The sequence below is a fragment of the Dasypus novemcinctus genome, chromosome 23 (assembly GCF_030445035.2).
Source record: "Dasypus novemcinctus isolate mDasNov1 chromosome 23, mDasNov1.1.hap2, whole genome shotgun sequence".
NCBI classification, from domain to species: Eukaryota; Metazoa; Chordata; class Mammalia; order Cingulata; family Dasypodidae; genus Dasypus; species Dasypus novemcinctus.
Window position 1 is genome coordinate 16002305 of NC_080695.1, and position 9775 is coordinate 16012079.

Below are 9775 nucleotides of genomic sequence, written 5' to 3' on the forward strand. Positions count from 1 at the left end.
GCTGTTTCAAGGGGAAAGGGAGGGGAGGTCGGGGTGCATGTGCTGGCCAGTCTGGAAATTGCACGGACAAAAACTGTCCTCCACATTCTCTCTATCCGGCCCCTGGGAGAAAATCTCGCCTCATTAGTGAGTCCCTGGTCCAATTTTGGAAACCTAAGCCGGGCGATTTTAAAGACGGAGAATAAGTTGAACCAGATATCAAAGAAGAGCTTTGGGAAAAATCAGGGAAGAGAGAGAAATTAGCCATCAGTGTACATTCACAAACATATTCAGATGCCTAGACTTGAGCAAAAAATTATAAGCTATGCTAGAAACAGGAAGAGATGGCCCAGCCAAAAGAACAAACCAAATATCCTGAAGAGATACAGGATTTAATGCAATTAATCGAGATATCACACAACTCTCCTAAATTACTTTAAGAATTTAAAGAAAATATGACTAAAGAAATAAAGACACTGAGAGAGCATAAATAGCAATTTGAAAGCCTGCAAAGAAAAGTAACAGACCTTCTAAGATTGAAATATGTGATGGGGAAACGGACTTGGCCTAGTGGTTAGGGCGTCCGTCTACCACATGGGAGGTTCGCGGTTCAAACCCCGGGCCTCCTTGACCCATGTGGAGCTGGCCCATGCGCAGTGCTGATGCGTGCAAGGAGTGCCGTGCCACGAAGGGGTGTCCCCCGCGTAGGGGAGCCCCATGCACAAGGAGTGCGCCCCGTAAGGAGAGCCGCCCAGCATGAAAGAAAGTGCAGCCTGCCCAGGAATGGCACCACACACTTCCCGTGCCACTGACGACAACAGAAGCAGACAAAGAAACAAGATGCAGCAAATAGACACAGAGAACAGACAACCGGGGTGGGGGTGGGGAAGGGGAAATAAATAAATAAATCTTTAAAAAAAAAAAAGATGTGATGGATGAGATTAAAAATACATTACAGGCACACAGGAGAAGACTTTAATTGCTTGAAGACAGAATTAGTGATCTGAAGACAGAACATCTGAACTGAAAAAGGCAGGAGAACAGAAAGAGAAGAGAATGGAAAAAGTGGAACAGAGTCTCAGGGAATTGAACGCCAATGAGAAACGCACAAACATTCACATTATTGGTGTCCCAGAAAGAGGAGAGAATGGAAAAGGGGCAGAAATAATATTTGGGAAAATAATTATTGAAAACTTCCCAACTTTTATAAAGGACATAAATATCAATATCCAAGAAGAACAACACAACCAAACAGAATAACTCCAAACAGACCTACCCCAAGACACCTACTATTCAGAATCATGAATATCAGAGATAAAAAGAGGATTCCAAAAGCAGCAAGAGAAAACTAAAGCAACACATACAAGGGAAACTCGATAAAATTAAGTGCCAACTTCTCATCAAAAACCATGGAAAAAGAGAAGAAAGTTGTATGATGTATTTAAAGAGAAAAAACTGCCAGCCAAGAATTCTGTATCCAGCAAAGCTATCCTTCAAAAATGAGGGTGTGTTCAAAGTCTTCACAGACAAACAAAAACTGATAGAATATGTTACCAAAAGACTAGATTTGCAAGAGATACTAAAGGCGATGTTGCAGCCTGAAAGGAAAAACCAAGGACAAGAGACTTGGAGAAGAGTTTATAAATGAAAATTATTAGGAAGGGTACATTAAAGGATAAGAAGACAGACAGTAGAACAATATGACAACAGAGAGCCAAAGGACAAAATAGATGAAGTAAATATTGTCCTCACAGTAATAACACTGAATGTTAATGGATTGCACTCCCCAATCAAAAGACATAGACCAATTGAAGAGATTAAAAAATATGTGCCATCTATATGTTGTTTACAAGAGACCCACCTCAGACGTAAGGACACAACCAGGTTGAAAGTGAAAGTCTGGAAAAAGATATTTCATGCAAATAGCAACCAAAAAAGAGTGGGAGTCAACGATAACGACATTTTAGTATATGAATAATAATTACTCAGTGCAACTGGTTAATTTTTCCTGTGATCAGTATCTGTAATTTTTTTTCATACATAATAAACACTTGCTTTTAATTGAAAAAAAATCTAGTCAAGTTCCTAAACAACCCAACCCTCAGCACCAAATATTATAAAACATCCAAAGAAGCATGAAAGTGTGAGCCATACTCAGGCAAAGGAGTAGTCAGTAAAAATAGATTCTGAGTGGACCCAGATGTTGAATTTAACAGACAAACACTTCAAAGCAACTATTATAAATATTTTAAAGAATTAAAAGTAAACAGGATAATGGGGATTCAATAAAAATAGACAATCTCCACAAAGAAACAGAAACTACAAAAAAAGAACAAATAGAAATTCTACAGTTGAAAAGTAAAGTAATTAAAATTTAAAAATTCATTAGATAGGCTCAACAGCAAATTTGAGATAGCAAAATAAAGATTCAGTGAACTCAAAGATGAATGAATTGCCATTCAATAATTCTCTATCCAGAATAATTGTCCTTCCAATATGAAAGTGAGTTTAAAATATTCACAAATAAGCAGAAACTGAGATAAATCATAAAAAATAATCCACCTTTGCAGGAAGCATTAAAGGAAGTCTTACAGCCTGAAAGGAAAAGACAGGAAAGAGAGGCTTGGAAGAAGAGTGTAGAAGGGAATACTATCAGAAAAAATAACTAAAAGAGTTAAATGACAAAAGAAAGTAAGATACAACTTATGAAAGCCAAAGAATAAAATGGTGAAAGTAAATAATGCATTGACAGTAATATCATTGAATGTGAATGAATTAAACTCCCCAGTCAAAAGATACAGACGGACAGAATGGATTTTAAAAAACATGAGGGAAGTGGATGTGTCTCAAGCAAATGAGCTTCCATCTACCATATGGGAGGACCCAGGTTCAATCGAATTCAGGTCCCCCTGGTAAAGGCATGCCTGCGTGGCAAGCCAGGTCCATGCAGCAAGTGACACAACAAGATGATGATGCAACAAAAGAGAGACATAGGGGAGAGTCAAGGTGAGATGCAACAAAAGTCAGGAACTGAGGTGTCACAGGCAACAGAGAACTGCTCTCCCACATTGGAGTCCTCGGGATTGAATCCCAGTGAAGTTTAGAAGAGAAAATGAGAAGAGAAGACAAAAAGAAACAGACATAGAAGATCACATAGCAAATGATCACACAGCAAAAAACAGCAAGGTGGGCGGAGGGGGAGAAAAAAAGATTGAAAAAACCATGAGCCATCTATATGCTGTCTACGAGACTCACCTGAGATCCTGGAATAGAAATTGCCTGAAAGTGAAAAAGTGGGAAAATATAGTCCATGCAAATAGTAACCAAAAAAGAGAAGGGTTATTAATACTGGATAAAACATACTTTAAATGCTAAAAAAAGTTATGAGATGCAGAAGGTGATTATATATTAGTAAAAGGAAAAATTCACCAGGAAGATGTAACAGTCAAAAATATCTTTGCACCTAACCAGGTTGCCCCAAAACACGTGAGGCAAACTCTGGCAAAACTGAAGGGAGAAACAGATATCTCTACAGTAATAGTTGGAGATTTAAATGCACATCGTTATAAAGAGCCACTAGACAAGATCAACAAGGAAACAGAAAACCTGAACAATATGATAAACGAGCTAGATGTAACAGATATGTACAGAACGATGGACCCAAATCAGCAGGTTATACATTCTTCTCAAGTGCCCATGCATCTTTCTCCAGGATAGACCATATGTTGGGTCAGAAATCAGTTCTCAATAAATATAAAAAGTTTGAAATTATACAAAGCACCTTCTCAGATCATAATGGAATGAAGCTAGAAATCAATAACAGACAGGAAGGGGGGGAATTTGCAAATGTGTGGAGGCTAAACAATACACTCCTAAACAATCAGAGAATAAAAGAAAAAATTGTAAGAGAAATTAGTAAATATATTGAGACTAATGAAAATGAGAACAGAACTTATCAAAACTTATGGAATACAGCAAAGGCAGTGCTGAAAGGGAAATTTATAGCCTTAAACACCTATATTTTTAAAAAAGAAAGAAAGAAAGGCCTAAAATCAAAGACCTAACTGAACACCTGGAGAAACTAGAAAAAGAACAGCAAACCATTCCCAAAGCAAGCAGAAAGAAAAACCTATAATAAAGATTAGAGCAGAGAAGTGGATGTGACTCAAGCAATTGGGCTCCTGTCTACCACATAGGAGGTCCAGGGTTTGATACCCAGGGCCTCCTGGTGAAGGCAAGCCGGCCTATGTGGTGAGTTGGCCCATGTGGAATGCTGGCCCGCGTAGGGAGCTGGCCCACACGGAAAGCTGGTGCAGCAAGATGATGCAACAGTAAGAGACACAGAGGAGAGACAATAAGAGATGCAGCAGACCAGGGAGCTGAGGTGGCACGAGAGAATGATCGCCTCTCTCCTACCCCACAAGGTCCCAGTATTGGTTCCCAGAGCCGCCTAATGAGAAGACAAGCAAACAGAGGAACACACAGCGAATGGACACAGAGAGCAGATGATGGAGGGAGGGGGGAGAAATAAATAAATCTTTAAAAAAAATCGCTATCAATTTGAAAAAATTAAAGATTAGAGGAGAAATAAATGAAATTGAGAACAACTACAAGAGCAATAGAGAAAATCAACAAAACCAAAAGCTGGTTCTTCGAGAAGACCATTAAAATTGTCAAGCCCCTAGCTAGCTAGACTAACAAATAAAAATGAGAGAAGATGCAAATAAATAAAATCAGAAATGAAAGAGGGGATGTTACGACTAACCCCACAGAAATAAAAAGGATCATAAGAGGATACTATGAGAAACTGTATGCCAAAAAAACAGCCTAAACCGACACCACAAGAAATACAAGAAGTCAACAAACCAATCACATTTAAAGAAATTGAATCAGTTATCCAAAAAAGAAAGAAAGAAAAGTCCAGGACCAATTTGCTTCACAGGTAAATTCTACAAAGCATTTTGAGAAAAATTAACACTAATCCTGTTTAAACTCTTCCAAAATATTGAAGAAGAGAGAAAATTACCCAACATATTTTATGGGGCCAACATCACCCTAATACCAAAGCCAGATAAAGATGCTGCAAGAAAAGTACAGACCAATCTCTCTAATGAACATAGATACAAAAATTCTCAACAAAATATTTGCAAATAGAATCCAACAACATATTAAAAGAATTAGATTTACTCCTGATAGACAAAAGTGGTTCGAAAAAAAAAAAACAAAAAAAAACAAAACAATTTTAAGACAAAGGTGGTTCAACACGAGAAAATCAGTTAATGTAATACTGTAATGTAATAATGTAATGTAATATAATAAACAAATTGAACCATATGATCATATCAATCGATGCAGAAAAGGCATTCAATGAAATCCAGCATCCTTTCTTGATTAAAAAAAAACACTTCAAAAGATAGAAATAGAAGGAAAGTGCCTCAATATGATGAAAGGCATCTATGAAAAACCCACACCCAACATCGTACTCAATGGGGAAAGGTTGAAAACTTTCCCTCTACGATAGGGAAGAAGACAAGAATGCCCACTGTCACCATTGTTATTTAACATTGTACGAGAAGTTCTAGGTAGAACAATTACACAAGGAAAAAAAAAGCATTAAAGGCATCCAAATAGGTAAAGAGGAAGTAAAACTCTCACTGTTCGCAGATGACATGATCCTATATTTAGAAAATCCTGAAATGTCTACCACAAAGCTACTTAAGCTAATAAACAACTTCAGCAAAGTGGCGGGATACAAGATCTACATGCAAAAGTCAGTAATGTTCCTGTACACTTAGTACTGAACAATCTGAGGAGGAAATCGGGGGGAAATTCCATTTAACAATAGCAACAAAAAAACTCAAATACCTAGGAATCAATTTAACCAAAGAAGTACAGGCCTATATATGCAGAAAACTACAAAATGATGCTAAAAGAAATCAATGAAGACTTAAACAAATGGCAAGACATTCTGTGTTCATGGAACACTAAATATTGTGAAGATGTCAATCCTATTCAAACTGATTTATAGATTCAATGTAATACCAATCAAAACTCCAATAGCCTACTTTATAGAAATAGAAAAGGCAATTACCAAATTCATTTGAAAGGGAAAGGGCACCCGAACAGCCAAAAGCTTTCTAAAAGAGAAGAGTAATGTGGGAGGAATTTCCCTGCCTGACCTTGAAACACATTACAAAGATACAGGGGTCAAAACAGCATGTTATTGGCATAAAGATAGACACATCGATCAGTGGAATAGAATTGAGGGTCCAGAAATAGACTCTCGCCTTTGTAGTCTATTTTCATCCTGTTATTGGTTTCCAGTTTCATTCCATTATGGTCTGAGAAGGTCCTTTGTATAATTTCAATCTTTTTATATCTATCGAGAGCTGTATTGTGACCTAACATGTGGTCTATCCTGGAGAAAGATCTATGGATACTTGAGAAGAATGTATAACCCACTGAGTTTGGGTGTAATATTCTGTATATGTCTGTTGGGTCTAGCTCATTTATCATATTGTTCAAGTTCTATGTTTCCTTGTTGATCTTCTGTCTAGTCTATCTAATAATGTGAATGGTGTGTTGCGGTCTCCAACTATTATTGTAAAGATGTCTATTTCTCCCTTCAGTTTTGCCAGTTTGCCTCATGTATTTTGGGGCACCCTGGTTAGGTGCATAGATATTTATGACTGTTATAATCTTTCTGGTGGGTTGTCCCTTTTATTAATATATAATGGCCTTCCATATCTCTGTAACAGTTTGATATTATTTATGAATTCCAAAAAAAGATATTTGATTGTGTTTGTAAACTGGCCTGTTCCTCTGGGTGTGAGTGATTCCCTTTGATTGTATTAGATTCGGCTGAGATGCCTTTGATTAAATTATGTTAAGATTAAGGCATTGATTTGATCACATCATTAGGGCATGCAGGGTTGAGTCCCACCCCCTTGGTGGACTAATAAAACAGACTCTCACACGGAAGTACATACACAAAGAAGAACACAGAGGAAGAGAGATGGCTCGTTAGACAGCAGAAGCCCGGGGAAGAGAGATAAGCCTGATAGTCTCTACCTGACCTTGTAAAGAGAACAGAGCAGCTGATCCCGGAAAGAAATGAGTCCCAGGGAGAAAGATGAGCCTTATGCCAGCCTACAGGTGTTAGCAGAAGAAGCTGGAACCATGGAGCCTTATGAAGAAGAAGGAAGGCTGAATCCTCACAGACGTTGCCCGCCATCTTGCTTCAAAACGTGGCAAATGACTTTGGGTAAGAAACTACCTCTTATGGTTCCTTGAGTTGGGCTTTTTAGGGCCTTCTGACTATAAGATTCTACCCCAAATAAATATCCTTTATAAAAGCCAACAGAGTTCTGGTACTTTGCATCAGCACCCCTTTGGCTGACAAATATAGTATCTTATAATTTTTTGCATTTATAGTCTCTTTTGTCCAATATTCATATAGCTACCCCTGCTCTTTTTTTGTTACAGTTTGCATGGAGTATCTTTTTCCAAACTTTCACTTTCAGCCAGTTTGTATCCCTGGGTCTAAGTTGAGTCTCTTTTAAGCAGTGTATTGATGGCTCATGTGTTTTTTTAATCTATTCTGTCAGCCTGTATCTTTTGATTGGGGAGTTTAATCCATTCACATTCAATGATATTACTGTAAATGCATTGTTTACTTCCACCATTTTATTCTTTGATTTTCATATGTCATATCTTATTTTCGTCTGACTTTTTACTCTTTTGGTTATCCTTTCTGCTCTTCTTTCTTCTATACTCTCCTTCAAGTCTCTCTCTCCTGTCTTTTTCTTTCAGGCTCTAAGTCTTCCTTTTTAACATTTCCTGCAAAGATGAATTCTCTTTACGAACTCTCTTAGTTTCTGTTTGTTTGTGACTATTGTATACTTGCCTCCATATTTGAAGAACAATTTTGCTGGATAAAGAATTCGCAGCTGGAAGTTTTTCTTTTTCAATATCCTAATTGTATCATACCACTGTCTTCTTGCCTCCAGGGTTTCTGATGAGAAATCCACAGTCTTACTGGGCATCCCTTGTATGTAATGGTTTACTTCTCCTTTGCTTAGCTCTCAGAATTTTCTCTTTATTTTTGGTGTTTTACATTCTGAGTAGTATGTGTTTTGGAGTAGTTATTCAGATTTATTCTAATCGGGGTACGCTGCATTTCTTGGACATGTGAGTTCATTTCTTTTGTGAGAATTGGGAAATTTTCAGCTATTATTTCCTCAAATACTCTTTCTGCCCCATTTCCCTTCTCTTCTTCTGGAACTCCCATGACACATATGTTGTTGCATTTCATGTTGTCTTTCAACTCTCTGAGCCCCTGCTCAATTTTTTCCATTCTTTTCTCTCTTAATTTTCAGCTTTTCTGTCTTTGATATCTATCTTCTTCTATCATTTAGAGTCTGCTGTATGACTCTAATGTGGTTTGTAGTTGTTGTTGTCATCATCTTGTGTTTTTCTCTTTCTTTAGGTACTGGGGCCAGGGGTTGAACCAGGATCTCATGTATGGGAAGCTGGCACACAACCTCTGAGCCACATTACTCCCCTGAGTTGGTTTTTCATTTGTTTCCTTGTTGTTTGTTTGTTTTTAGGAGGCACCAGGGACCAAACCTGAGACCTCCCATGTGAGAAGCAGGTGCTCAACGGCTTAAGCCACATGTACTCCCACATCTAAACTGTTTTTGATCTCACCTATTGTGTCTTTCATTCCTATGAGCTGCATCACTTTTCCCTTCCTTCCTTCCTTCCTTCCTTCTGTTTATGTTTTATTCTGTTATTTTTCTATTCAGGTTTTCAAATTCTTCTTTGTGGTTGCTCAATGTCTTCTGATGTCATTTATCTCTTTAGACATATTGTCTTTCAACTCATTAATTTGATTTTGGAAATTTGTTTCATCTCATTAATTAGTTGTCTCAAATCCTGTGTCTCTTCTGGAGCTTTAATATAACTCCTTTTCTTTGGTCATGTTTTCCATTTTCTTAGAATGGCTTGTAATTTTTGACTGATGTCTAGGCACCTGATTAGGATGGTGAATTTACTCAGATGCCCAGTTTTTCTCTTTCTTAGGGATTTAGTGATGGGAAGCTGTGTGTTACTGCTCTTCTTTGATTCTTGATTCAACCTGAGTCTTAGGCTTGTCCCTATTAGTTGCTCAAAACTGGGCTCTTGACCCAGTAATGGGTTACAGACCCGCTTCCTAGGGCCTTGGGGAGGGAGGCTATAAAGGCCAGAAAAATCTTTTACTCATTTAGGTTTAATTTCCTCACATGCACTTCCTTGGACTGCCAGCAGATGGCGATCTTCAGCAGTCCTCTCAGAAAGTGTGGTTGGAGAGCGTTTGCCCCCTCCCTTTCCTGGGTAGGAAATAATTCCACTTTCCTCTGTGTTCTCGAAATCAGTCCTGGTTAGTAGAACGGGAGGTTGAGGGGGTCTCAGCTCTTTAGTCCCCTGCGGGCCTCCAGGGCGAAACAGGGTGCGGCCCCGCCCAGCCTGGAAGGGCTCCTGGGACCCTGCAGACCAAATCTGTGGGTCAAAAGCTGAGTCAGCCTGGGGCTGTGCCCCTCTCTCTCCCCTTTCCTGGGGAGGTGGATCCCTGGGGCCCCCCTTTTCTGTAGCTGCTGGCCCCAAGGCCGGAGAATTCAGAAGTGTCTTCAGCATGGGGGAGGGCGCTGGCACTAGCAGCAACTCACAGCTTTGCTGTCGGGATTAATGCCCCTTTCTCTTCTGGCCAGTGTCCAGCCTTCCCCTGGTGTCCTAAACCCTAGAAGGTTTTTTTCCA